The sequence below is a fragment of the Marmota monax genome, unplaced genomic scaffold (assembly GCF_021218885.2).
Source record: "Marmota monax isolate L192 unplaced genomic scaffold, Marmota_monax_Labrador192_F-V1.1 WCK01_AAM20220418_F8-fsc00049, whole genome shotgun sequence".
NCBI lineage: Eukaryota > Metazoa > Chordata > Mammalia > Rodentia > Sciuridae > Marmota > Marmota monax.
Genome location: NW_026694221.1, coordinates 1225842 through 1240558, shown reverse-complemented (window position 1 = coordinate 1240558; position 14717 = coordinate 1225842).

The window sequence follows — 14717 nt, the reverse complement described above, 5'->3', positions numbered from 1 at the left end:
GTCAAACAACAACAAGTGCTGGCGAGGATGTGGGGAAAAGGGTACACTTGTACATTGCTGGTGGGACTGCAGATTGGTGCAGCCAATTTGGAAAGCAGTATGGAGATTTCTTGGAAAGCTGGGAATGGAGCCACCATTTGACCCAGCTATTCCCCTTCTTGGTCTATTCCCTAAAGACCTAAAAAGAGCATGCTACAGGGACACTGCTACATCGATGTTCATAGCAGCACAGTTCACAATAGCAAGACTGTGGAACCAACCTAGATGCCCTTCAATAGACGAATGGATAAAAAAAATGTGGCATTTATACACAATGGAGTATTACTCTGCATTAAAAAATGGTAATTTGTTCTTTTATAGGATTTTTGCCACTCATCTCCACAGCATTTGATATGAGTGATACACAATCATCTTTTAAGCTTTTAAGGGTTGATAGTGATGTGTTTTTCTTCAATCCCTGTGTAGTTAAATTATATATTCTCCCCATTTTTAATTCACTAGTCTAAATAGAATTTGTCAATTTTGTTCATTATTTCAATATATTGACTTTAATTTTTATAGTTTTCCATTTCCCTTTTAATTAATTTATAATGTCTGGTAAGTAATCTTCTATAGATGCACTAAATAGTCTCTCCATATTGTAGAGATTTTCTCCAAATAGAAGTGGAAGAGCCAAATAAAAATGATAAATTCATCTTATCATTTTGAATTTGATAACATGTGAATATCAATTTATCTTTAGATAATGTTCCTGTTATGATGAAACTAAGATATTTAATCTGATTAATATTGTCTGGTGACAATTGTTTCAGACAAGTACCTGGGGTTGTACATTGTATTTACTCTAGAACAAATGCCTATGGTGAACAAATAGTTTACATGAATAATTTAGATTTCTATTATATTCACAACTGTCATTTTCATAAAATTTAAAAAGAGTAAATCACTTGGAGGATAAATTTTGGAAAAGAAAAAGCAAGTAGTCAAAGGGTAGATTGAGATTTAGTCATTATAATAATATCATAATTGTAAATGGTATAAATTCCTCAAAGGCAGAGATTGTTATCGAATTTAACAAGGAGATCTAGACTAAATGATATGCTGATAGCTATTTTAAATATTGATAAATATTGTTGTTAATATAAATAATGGGAAAAGACATAATGCTAATATTTATCCAAATATAAAATAAATTAAGATTCTCTATTAATTTTAGGCAGATTTTAAGAAAAAATATTTTCTTAAATAGTGGATATTTTTTCAAAGATTTAAAAGGGTAAAATTCACTGGAAGGATATAACAATTCTAAATATTGAAATTTAATTTCAGAGTTTCATGTGAAATAAAAATGGAAAACTTTGAAAGGAGAACTGAATATTTTGTCTCTTTATATCTTGCTTTTTTTTTTCTCATTCTTCCATACTTCAACTTTCAAAGACCTTGGGAATTTGTACCTTCCATAACCCTTTTACTCCTTCATGTGTTTTAATTTCCTTCAAGCTTCAGGTAACTATTACATTTCCAGGAAGTATTTATTGACTTCTATTGACACCAAATATATTTGTAATTAAATAATTATATAAGCATTCCCTTATTTATTTTTTTCTTCTATATTATACAAACCAGTAAGTAATGAAGCTTTCATATCTTGTCTATTGCTTTAATGAAGATGCTTTTTAAAGTGCTTTGCTTATAGGAAGCAAACTATGATATTACATTAACTGATATATGTATGAATGTAATTGAAATGGGAAGATAAGAAAATTATGTTACTCATATCAAGGTAAAATTGTAGGACACTGAATGTGGTTTTAAAATTTTGAGTATATATTTTGTACACAAAATAAAAAGTGTCAAGTTTCAACACTTCCAATTCAATCATGACCAGTTGCTTTGTGCCTCCTGCTGCTAATACCATGTATCATTCACTTCGACAGTAATACTTGTCTCAGCACTGGAGTTATGGTGACTCTAAACCAACTGAAGTCCTATGTTAAGACATACAAAGCCAAATAAGAAAATGTCACACTAGGATAGCAATCAATGATATAACATAGTTGGTTTATATGCCAAGAGTTGTGGGAGTTAGCACTTAAATCTTAATTACAAAAACAAATTTTGTCAGGTGTTATATCTCTGCAGGGAAATTGCATGAATCACAAGAGGACAAGAGGGAATGCCTGTATTATTGATTCACATCATATAAATTTAATTGACTCATACAAATAGTCCATGCATATTTAATCAGTATCTGTATATTTTCTTTATCTAACAGAAATGGGTTATTCTACAGAAATAAATATATGTACATGTATATACATGTACATATATATATATATATATATATATATATATATATTCTTCCATGGTTCAACTATGTGTGTGTATGTGTTTCTGTGTATAACTATGTATGTGTATGTGTGTGTGTGTGTGTATATATATATATATATATATATATATATATATATATATATATATATATAAGCTCTAATAGTTTCTTTGTAGACCCTTTTGGGTCTGCTAGGTATAGAATCATGTCATCTGCAAATAGTGATAATTTAAGTTCTTCTTTTCCTATTTTGATGCCTTTAATTTCTTTTGTCTGTCTAATTGCTCTGGCCAGTGTTTCGAGAACTATGTTGAACAGAAGTGGAGAGAGAGGGCATCCCTGTCTTGTTCCAGATTTTAGAGGGAATGCCTTCAATTTTTCTCCATTCAGAATGATGCTAGCCTGAGGCTTAGCATAGATTGCTTTTACAATATTGAGGTATGTTCCTGTTATCCCTAGTTTTTCTAGAGTTTTGAACATAAAGGGATGCTGTACTTTGTCAAATGCTTTTTCCGCATCTATCGAGATGATCATATGATTCTTATTTTTAAGTCTATTGATGTGGTGAATAACATTTATTGATTTCCGTATATTGAACCAGCCTTGCATCCCTGGGATGAATCCTACTTGATCATGGTGCACAATTTTTTTGATAAGTTTTTGTATCCGAGTGGCCAGAATTTTATTGAGGATTTTTGCATCTAGGTTCATTAGAGATATTGGTCTGTAGTTTTCTTTCTTTGAAGTGTCTTTGTCTGGTTTAGGTATCAGGGTGATGTTGGCCTCGTAGAATGAATTTGGAAGTTCTCCCTCTTTTTCTATTTCCCGAAGTAGCTTGAAAAGTATTGGTATTAGTTCTTCTTTAAAGGTTTTGTAAAACTCTGCTGTATACCCATCTGGTCCTGGGCTTTTCTTAGTTGGTAGTCTTTTGATGGTTTCTTCTATTTCCTCAATTGATATTGGTCTGTTTAGGTTGTCTATATCCTCCTGACTCAATCTGGGCAGATCATATGACTTAAGAAATTTATCTATGCCTTCACTATCTATATAAAATATACTGAAAATATATATATTTAGCAAATATAATTGTTTGGGGAAGAATGATTGGTGATACATTGATACAAAACCTAGTGAAAACCTGAAGGAACTGAAAGTAGTTGTTTAGATACTTTTCAACATTGTAAAGACTTGGTGAAGACTTGACCCACTGAAATACTAAATAAAATAAAATTACCTTAAATTGAAAAATCACACACATTTTAAGTGAAAAATACAGTGAGGTGAAGAAATAATTAGCTAAGGAAACTGTAGGACATATTACCACATGAGGTGTTAACAACACTGTTGATTTCAGTGATTCCTCTGCCTGTCAGTAGCAAACATCATGGATGAAATGTGACAGAAGACAATTTAAAGGAAGCATTACCTAGTGAAATGAAGACCAGTTGCAGATTTTGAGAATTACAAAATAGTTCTGTCACACATTTTTTAGAACACAACAATCACTGACAGTTTTCCTTTGATACTCGCAAACTGTTCCAGCTATAAAGAGGATGACTGCTTTACTATACATCGAGAATATCAGTAAATAGCAGCCAGAGACAAGAAGGAAAAACAAATATTTTGAACCCTTTGAGTAATGTACTTGTCTCTAATGCTCATGCCTGAACCCTGGGACCAATATTTCAGAATATGCGTTTGTGTGTATTATCCACTTACCTCACTCTACCCACCTCACAGAAGCATAACTACCTACAGAATTTCATTTACCCCAAGTTTCATTGTTTCATTGAGACAATAGTGAACCATTAGGATTTTCTTGTTTTTTTCAACTCTAATAAACCATAAATCAATAAAATGCAAAAATGTTTTATAGAAGTTATGCAATCAGATAATATACCACCTGACTATCACAAAATGTTTCTGCTTCCTGGCATCACCTTCATCTTTAATAGCTGAACTTCTCAAAAGGAAAATCACATGCCCCACCAGTCTGCCTATTTCCAAGGCAGTGTCACCTGTAATTTTGAGGAACAGATAGTTTGATGGTTTATCCTGAATTTGTTCCCTCTGCCTCGCTTACCTGCCCATTGGTACATGAAGTTTATGTGTAGTAGACTTTAATTAAAATTTTATATGTAAAGAAGGCTCATCAAATGGGAGATAATTTTGAATCTAATACAATACAACATTGTTCTTAGAAATTTATAAGCCTTTGTCATCACATAGAATTACTCACTATTTCTACTTGAAATCCCCGGGTTCCTACCCTCTTCTCTGCTTCCTTTGAAATACATTTTCTAACATAAAACAAACCCACCAAAAGAAAAACCCAAGACCCTGTTGTTAAGCCTGTCAGGATCCAAATACTTGTTACTCATAGCAATATAAATCTGTCTAAAATATCTCTAACTTATGTGATACATAAGGGGTCTTTCTTTTATACCTTTATAATTGATCAAATTTTACTCCTTTAAACAAAAGAGAACTTTGGTTTAAAGAGTGAATTCACCCTTCCTTCCAGACTAACCACTTCATATGGCAGGCTGCTTTCAATATATCATTTACCCCAATGTAGACATAAAATATAGAGGATAACAGATAATAGGGTTCATTGAAAATTTTAGATTACATTAAAATTATAATAAAATATAAAAGTTCTAAAGATAGAAAAATGGAAAATTTCAGAGAAAGTATTGTCTTTGACTATTATAGTAATTCAGTAGCTACCACACATTTTATCTTGAGATAAGTGGGGTTTCACAATGGGGGAAATATAAACAAGATGCAAAGGAGGAATTTGTAATCATACTTGATTTTTTTCTCAATATCAATTAATTTTTAAAAGAAAGATTTTGAAATTTGTTTGCTTGATTTTCATAGATAAGCTATGGATTCTATTCTCTTGAAATATAATTACAGTTGGGATAATTGACATCCTTATGGACAATCATGATAAGAATCAAATAAATATGTAGCTAAATACATATATTACATATACATTTACATATTAATGCAAAATAGATTTTAGAATTTTTACAAAATATGAATATATTTATATTTTGTAAAAAAAAACTACATTTATATGTAGTTCCAACTACATATAAATATATGAGAAAAGTGTATTTGTGATATGTCTATGCTATTATATGAGTCATTTTTCATCTATGTTCAACAACAGGTAAATCACTAATGATGTATAGAATAATTTTTTTTTCATGTTATCTATTTTCTTGTAATATTACATAAGATCCATATTCCATCATAAGGTTAATGTATTTCCTCTCTACCCTATAATTTTTAGATATTACCAGTTTGAGACATTATAAATCTATAGTGTATGTGGTATACTTGCCTGGAAGTGTTCTTTTACAACTGGATTTCACTCTGTTCATACACATGATGCTGAAGGACCAGAGAACTACCACACCCCTCCCTAGCAAATTCCAGAAAAAGCCTCTGCTGATGACTAATTGAAAGTGTTCTCGAAATCCACTGCTACCTTGCTCCTCAAGCAGCATAACTCCAAAACATGTATTTTGTGCTGACCCTCAGAGTGCCACAGAATGATTAATCTAGCTCAATGACATACATACTTGCTGCAGTCTGGCTGGGCACAATTCAGGAGCCACTTGTCAAAAGAAACGAACTTTATTTTTAGAACCACACACGCCAAACAAAACAGCTCCTCAGGAAAAACCTTCAGAGCCCAACTGCCACCACCAGCTTCCCACAAGCCTCTCTACACCCCCCCCCCCCGCTCTTGAGGCCGATTGGCTGGGTTGCATGGGCGGAGCCAAAAAAAGTCCCCCAATGAGCAGCTCCGTGGTCTGAAAGCGCGGGGAAACAGCCCAATGAGCATCACCGCAGAGGAGCCAATCAGTTGGCAGCTAGAAGTTGCTGGGGCTGCTGTGAGCCAATCATCAGGTGGCAGCTGGAAGTTTGCTGGCAGCTGGAAGTTTGCTGGGGCCCCTTCTGCTGTGGCTCTCAACACATACTAACTTAATAGTGCACAGTATTCTAAGCCCTAATTCAATACCAAGATTCCGTTTCATGACCTAATGGCTTATTTTCTAGTTGGTAGAAATGTTGCAGCTGAAAGCCTTCAGCTTTCATTCATCTGGAGAAATCATTTTTGACTGGAGATAGATGCTTCTCTCAATGGTACACTCTTTATGGGCAAACTGAATCTGACAACAGAAAATACAAACCCCAGATCTCTCATCTCCAACTCAGGACAAATCTGAAGGATGTTAATAAACTCTCTAATATAGTGCAAATAAATCCCATCTCAGGCAGGGAGGTAAATCTATAAAATTTGAGGACTAGTATAATAAGTCTGAGGAAAGAAATGCTAAACTAGTATTCTGCAACTAATAAGCTTCCAGCCACCTGGCAATGAGTTTTACTTCTTTTTTGTTTTAAAATTATTTTAAAACTTCTTTATACTTTTATTGTCAAAACATCCATTCTGTTACTTTACCCCTCCAAATTAGTCCCAGTTACATATAGTTAAACAATCCCCCCAAATATTTTGCTAAATTTGTTCTAGGTTCGACACCATTCCACACCTACTTTGTTGTCTGAAGTTCATTCTCTAGGAGAATACTTAAGAAACATTCACGAAATAAATACATTTGACCCCACACATTCATAACTAAACTATTGGTCTTTGAGCTTTATATTTAAAGTCAGTTTGGCCAAAATAAAAATCCTAGTTCAAATTTCCAGTTTTTAACTACCTTTTGGTCATAGCTTCAAGGTGTCTTGCTATGAAAAAGTCATGCAGGGATTTCTTTTCCCTTAGAAGATCCAGATTTTGCTTTTGTGAAAATATATATAAAACTCAGCTATTAAGAAGAATAAAATTCAACTTTGATTTTTATAAGACCATTTTTCCATATACCACGGGCCAAATTAATGTGATGATTCTAATATTGCTTCTACTACCACCATTTCAGCTGCTCCTCCAGGGGGAAAAAAAACAAAAAACATAGTTGAAGAGATACCATAAACAGATGAATATATGTGTGCATATACATATTTTTAATTATTTTGCCTCTTTACACACATTCTAAACTTTTCTTCCAAACTGTTTGTCTTAATATATCCAATTATTTAGTTAGTTGAAGTTTTTTATTCATATTCTTTCTCTGTTCCTTTTTTTTGTTTCCTATGATGCTATCTACTTTTGTATTCCTTGTAGATTAAGTTACTTGTAAGATATTATTATTTACATTTTGCTGTATACTTGTCCTTTACATGTCCTACTTTTGTTTACCCATCTTATTTTTGAGTTTTACTCTGATTTTTCATTTTTCTTTTAGCTTCTATACTCTTCTTAAAATATTTTAACTAATTTTTACTTAATCTGATTTATATGTGTGCCTTTCTTTCATATATTTTGAATGAGACAGGATTCAATTCATTACTTATTTTTTCTTAAAACATTTTTGCATAAATTTAACGTAGCATTTTTAGTTGCTTGTCTTGGAAGGATATAGATTTTTCTGTACTTTTTGGAAAAGGTGTCTGCCTAGATTTTGGTTTAAGCTATGGTAGTCTTACCATGTAACTTTTCAGGAGCTCATTCCTATGCAATTTATTGGTAATTATTTACAATTTGTACATTATATGATTCTGAGACCTGCCTTCCCTTGATACTCTTTCAACATTTGCAGTCTTTATATTTTAGGTCTGATGTTGCTTCCTTGCTCTCTTTGAATTCTACATTCGACAGTTCTTACTTAACTTTGGCTTGTCTCCTCAAGCAAGAGAGTTTTAGTTGGGAATTACATTAAAGCTCAAAGTCTTAGGCTTTATCTTTCCCTAGATTCTCCGTTAATACCCAAGTTCTCTTCTACCCATCTTCAGTTTATAAACTGTGATATTGTGGAAGTGATTCACATGTGTTATTATTTTCTCATTTAATGAGAAGGAGAAAGTGAATATTACTTTGTAACAGAATAAACAATACTTCACAAATTTTGTAACCTTTAGTGTTTACTTATTAGTTTTCCAGCTCTATGTATACTTTTATGACTTAACATACAATCCATATCAGATTAGACTTTGGTAAAGGTATCTTGTGCATCTACCCAAGCGTGATACTTAAATTTTAAGGGATTATTCACCTCATATTCTCAGAAACCTTTCCAGGGATTAGTCATAACACATATATATTAGTGTATGCACCATTTGGATTCAGATCATCCAGCAATCTAACCATCAAAATGGACCATTACAATGTTCTTCTTTCATCACTTTCATTAGTAAGTTACTATAAGATGATTAAATTATTTTTTTAAAGAGAGAGAGAGAGAGAGAGAGGAGAGAGAGTGTTTTTAATATTTATTTTTTAGTTTTCGGTGGACACAACATCTTTGTTTGTATGTGGTGCTGAGGATCGAACCCGGGCCACACGCATGCCAGGCGAACGCGCTACCGCTTGAGCCACATCCCCAGCCCCAAATTATTTTTGTAGGCAATAATTAAGTTAAGTAGTTATCTAGGAATGATGTTCTAATAGCAATAATATAGAAGCAGTCTAAAGAAAACCACAAAGTATTTTTTATTTAATATTTTAAATATTTAATATTTTATTTAATATTTTAAAGTATTTTAATACAAAAGTAAATATAAATATCAAAAAGACAAACTTCAAAGGTTTATAGTAATCACTTAAAAACAAAAAAATCAAATAATTCTTTAGAGTTAATTTCCAACATACTAGGCATTCCTTAAGGGGTAATTTATTTTAAAAAGAAAGGTTTTTACATTGAAACAACAGGTCATTGAAAACCAAGAGTGTTTATATTTAGTAAAATTCTTTCACTGTAAATTAACAAAGCTGGAGTAATAAAAGTTATTTTCTCATGTGAATTAAAATATTTAAAATATGAATTAAGATTAGAATTTTTTTAAAGGAATTGTTAACTTATAACTAATTTTCAGTTGGATTCCAGCCAAATTGGCAAAGAAATTCCTTAAAAATAAAAGCTTTACTATTCATAACACCGTATCAAGAAGATTGATTTGCACAACATTTATTATAGGCTAAACAAATGTTAAAGGTGCATAGTCCATATTACTGCCTCAGGTAAAACACTGTGAGAATCATTCATCCAACAAGCTATAAATCTAGCCAGCATATTTTTTAAAAAGTTATATTGTTAATTTCCCATGATTCTGTAACTAAAGCAAAATTAATTTTCACTAATAAATAGAATAATGTCTTTGACCATTAAATTGTATGCATTTTAATATGCATTTTACATTTTAGAAAAATAAAAGTAAAATATATTTAAATTTTTGTTGTAACAAAATACACATAGCATGAATTTTATCATTATCCCAATTTTTTCATGTGTAATTTGGAGGCATTTGGTACACTTACAGTGTTGTACAACTACCACTACCTTCATCTCTAGAATGTTTTCATCAACCCACATTGAACCTTCATATTCAGTCAGCAATACTTCCCATTATCATCTTCCCTAAATCCTTGTAATGACTGTTTGAATTTGTGTTTCTCTGAATCTGCCTGTTCTAGAATCTCATGTAAGTGATATTATACAATATTTGTCTTTTTTGTGTCTATACTATTTCACTTGGCATTGTTTCCTAGCATCATCTCTGTTGAAGAAATATATCAGTATTTCATTACTTTTTAAAAGCTGAATAATAATCTATTGTATATATTTATCATATTTTGTTTATCAACCTGTTAAAAAGCCTCTGGTTTGGGTTCATCTTTTGGCTACACATTCCTGTGATTGTTGCTGTATAGTATCTGTTTAAATCTCTGCTCTCAATGATTTTCAGTATGAAACTAGTAGTGAAATTGTTGAATCTTGTGTAATTCTATGTTGATTAAAAAAAATCACACTGTATTTCATATTAGCATTTTAAATATAATTATGAAGTAATTTTTAAACACAATGGCTAGGATATATCACCAGAAAGTTAATGAAGTGAAAAACGTTTAAATATTTTTAGAATTAAGTTGCTTGTTCTTGATACAAATAAATTTGTTACAAAGAAATTGAGAATTTAAATATGTATATACATATTGCTTTTCACAGTCTTGTGTGGCCAACTTGCTTCTAAAGTCTTAAAACAGGTATATGCACAAATATATTATTCATGTACAAATAATTATAAAGAGAAAAATGTAAATCATCCCTTCACTAAAAATACAACTACTTTTTTCTCAGACTTACTAAAATGTTTTCAATGAATGTATAAGGTTTTCTATTAACAAAAAATGGAATACTGTTATTTATACTAATCTTGGTATTTTGTTTTTAAATGTATTTCTGTATCTTTCCATATAAATGCACTACAGTGAGTCATTATGTGGACAGACCATAATTCAATTAACATAATCTTAGAGATTACCATATCCTAAGTTATTTTCTGGGTTCTGTTATTAAAAAATAATGCCTCATTTAGCATTCTTATAGATATGCACTTATCAATTTATATGATTATTTTTCGGGGCAAAATATAGTCAGAATTCATATGTAAAACATTATATGCATTTCAAATTTTACTAGTTTAAAAACATGTTTGCCACTCAACATCTTTATTTTCTATACAGCATCACATTAAGAAAGGCCTTCAACAGCCCAAGATTACAAAAATATTCCTGTAATTTCTTGCAATATTTTAAAATACAACAATATATTTGTAATTTATTTTTTAATAGCTCTAGGTGGGAATCAATTTTCAATTGAACATTTTCCAAAAAACCTCAAAATATATTTTATTAACAATTGAGTCTATATAATATTAGAAAACCTTCTTCATTGGACCCAAAATTATATGCAGCAAACCTTACTGGTAATATATGTTTTTGTGAGTTGTGATTTCTTACATGAGATACAGGTGAAGTCTATGATTATATCTTACTGCACAAATATGGTAAATTAAACTTAATGCTAAGCAAAGTAAGTGTAATAAAGATTAATGTATTCTAAATTAGTGAAAATTTAGAATGAAAATAAATTGTTTAAAAATGAAAAATAAATTAAATTAACTTGGGAAATATTTTAAATTTAATTCTGGCAATGCATGTTACTATTACAAACCAAGGAGTATATTATTAATTCCTGCCTTCAAAAATGTTTCAATATATTTGAAATACTTAAATTGTACACCCAAGGAAAAAGGTTAATATGTAGTTATGAAATTAATGTATTCTAACAATTATTGATGTATACAAAAATAAAATAAAGCAATCAGACACTGTCTTAATGTTTCTAATAGAAGGTATATTATAAGGTTTACCATTGAAGTTGTTTACTGTTCTTCTATACTAAAAGTTGGCATATTGTCCAGACTTAGTACCAGGTACTTTTTAAATCTTTCATCGGTTTCATAAATACTACTTGATATGGCATCACAGGTGGCACATATGGGGTTAAAAATGAGTATTAATGAATGGACTAAATTAGGAAGAGAGAATCTTCCTTAAAAGTTACAAATATAAATATTACTATTTCCATAGTTTGAAAATAATAAAAGACAAGCTAAAAAATTTACACAGAAGGAAATACCATAGTCATCAGTTTATTATCCTCACAATTGAAACAATTGAGGGCATATAAAGCATTGTTTTGGAATGATTTCCAAAAATGTGTAATGAATTTCTTCACTTAGGAGCCTGTATTCCAGAATATTTTTCTACCTTAGTATCTTATCTATGAAATTTTATATTTTAGATAATTGCTTTTAAATGAATCCATGTTTGCAAGAGTGTATACCTTCCTATTCACAAATAAAACTGAGCCTTGGAATCCATTAACTCCAGGAAGTTTTCTCTTCTCTTTGTCTTGTCACTTTTTTACTGTTTACAAAATGATGACATAATGGAGTTCATCATCAGACTGAATCAACTTATGGACAGAAGTTAATGACAGAAAAATAATATATCACAAAAGTTCTTTGTGTTATATTACCTTAATGCAAAAAATAAATTGCATTGTAGGTTTCAGTTTCAATAGTGTTAGTTGTAATTTCTGCAAGTAAGCATAACTTTGTTTAGTAACCCCCGGCTCATAAAAGAAGCCAGACAATTGCTGTCAACTTCAGGCAGCCAATGAATCTTTCTATTCACAACTAATATCCTAGCCATCCTTCAGTTGTTTCTTATATCTCAGCTATCAGAAAATGAGTGATTACATCTTCATACCCTTTCTCTTTGGCTTTATAGAGAGGACTGAATTACTTAATAGGTCTTGTTCTGCCCTTTGAATTCCAGGTCTGAATTCTTTGCTGAACTATCTTAGAGTCTTAAAAATAAATTTTCAATGAAGTCATAGTCTGCATTTCTCTTTGAACTTTTATACAAATGTCACAATGCCCTATTATATAAAGTTAATTCAAAACATAACGTAACATCTACTTTTACCCTTTAGTTAACTTTCAACTTGAGTGATTCCAAGTTGCCCTTGTTCTGAATTTCAGACACATAGGCAAATGGATATAAGGGAATTAACTAATAGAAAAACAATATTCAACTTCATATAGTCTGAATCATTAGCTATATACCACTTTTGAAAAAAAAGGAAGAATAGGTTACGATTATGGTTTTATCCTTTCAATGGTGCTATTTCAAAAATAATTAGTCCAGCTTTGTGATAGAAAGAATATAATCAAGTAATAAAGCAAAATCTGACACCAAGTAATGGAGTTCTGGAAATAAAATGGTGGTAAGATGAAATCCATAATATTTAACTGCATTACCAAATTATATGTGTCAAGCCATATTTGTATTTCTTAAGTGCTAGTTATATATCTTTGAAATTATGTGGACAAAATATTATCCAAATGACCTGAAAGAAATGATGATAAAAAATAGTTTGTGTTATAATGGAAAAAGTAGAAGAAAAAAGGAATCATAGTACCTTAGCCATGGATATGAACTCAGAAATATTCTCAGCCAACTGTATCATTTGAAATATGAATTAAAATGCTTTAGCAAAAGAAAGTAAATTTTATTAGTGAAAATGTGTATGAACTAAATGTAAGAAGTTGTACTTTTTATTATATAAACTTATTACTAAGAATATCATGCAAAAAAGATCATTTAGTTTTGATTTCTCAGTGTCACTATACATTTACAATTTCTTTAATTCCTTTTATTTGTTCTCCTTTGTTACAATTAAAAATGCTTATAGCATGATGACAGTATGAAAACAACACATTTTACCTGTAAATTTTTAGCTACTCTCTTGTTCTATATTTTAAGTCCTATGAATATTGTCACAATTAGACTGAATTTAGTTTGGGTAACCATATATTAAAGTTACACATTTTTAAAAAATAAGAAAGAGGAAAAAAAGCAATTTAAAATGAAAATAAAATTGGGTAGTGATACATGAAATTAATATTAAAGCTTAAAAGAAAAAAAGAGGATATTTAAATTGTGAAGAAATTAAAAGAATGATTGCAATTCCAATTGAAACCATGGTTTAAAAACAGAGTAAGGGGCCTGGGGTTATGGCTCAGCAGTAGAGAGCTTGTCTCGCATGGCTAGGCCCTGGGTTCTTTCCTCAGCACCACATATAAATAAACAAAATAAGGTTACAAAAATAAATAAGTAATCAAAAAAGGAAACAGAGTAAGTGCTTGGCTTGATGGTGCACATCTGTAATACCAGCAGCTGCAGAGGCTAAGACAGGAGAATTGCAAGTTCAAAGCCAGCCTCAGCAACTTAGCAACTAAGCAATTTAGGAAGACCCTGTCTCAAAATAAAACATAAAAAAAATGGGCTGGGGACGTGGTTCAGTGTTTAAGTGCCCTTAGTACTCAGTATTTAAGTACCTGGTATCAAAAGTAAATACATACATACATAAATAAAATATAAAATATACCCCACTAAATGATTTCAAATATCAATGTGTCTTCAGGGGAAAACCAAATTTCTGTGAGTTATGTAATTTGTGCTAAGACACTAGTATAGACCATTTTTCATTAATGTCCAGCTGGTTGGAACATCATCCCAAGGCTCATTTTCATCAATATTTTCACCCACTGTGATGCTGTTATCATTCCTCACTCCTTAACTTTACACAGATTGAATAAAATATGTTCTATTCTACAGGGAGGTGGTAGGAGCAACATCTCATTTTATAATGTTCTTGCAACCTCAAATTTTTGGATTTTAAATATTTTTTACATAAAGAAAGTGCTGAAAAAGTGTCCGATGTAAAAACAAACATACATTTTAGTTCCTAATTTAAACAAGAGAAATGGCAGTATTATGTCATACAAAAGCAGCAGTCAATTTTGATTCTCTGTAGACTATCTATTTGTGAGGCAATTATGAGAGGTAATTCAGATGCTAAAGTAAAAAATATTTATCTCACAAATATTTTTGCAG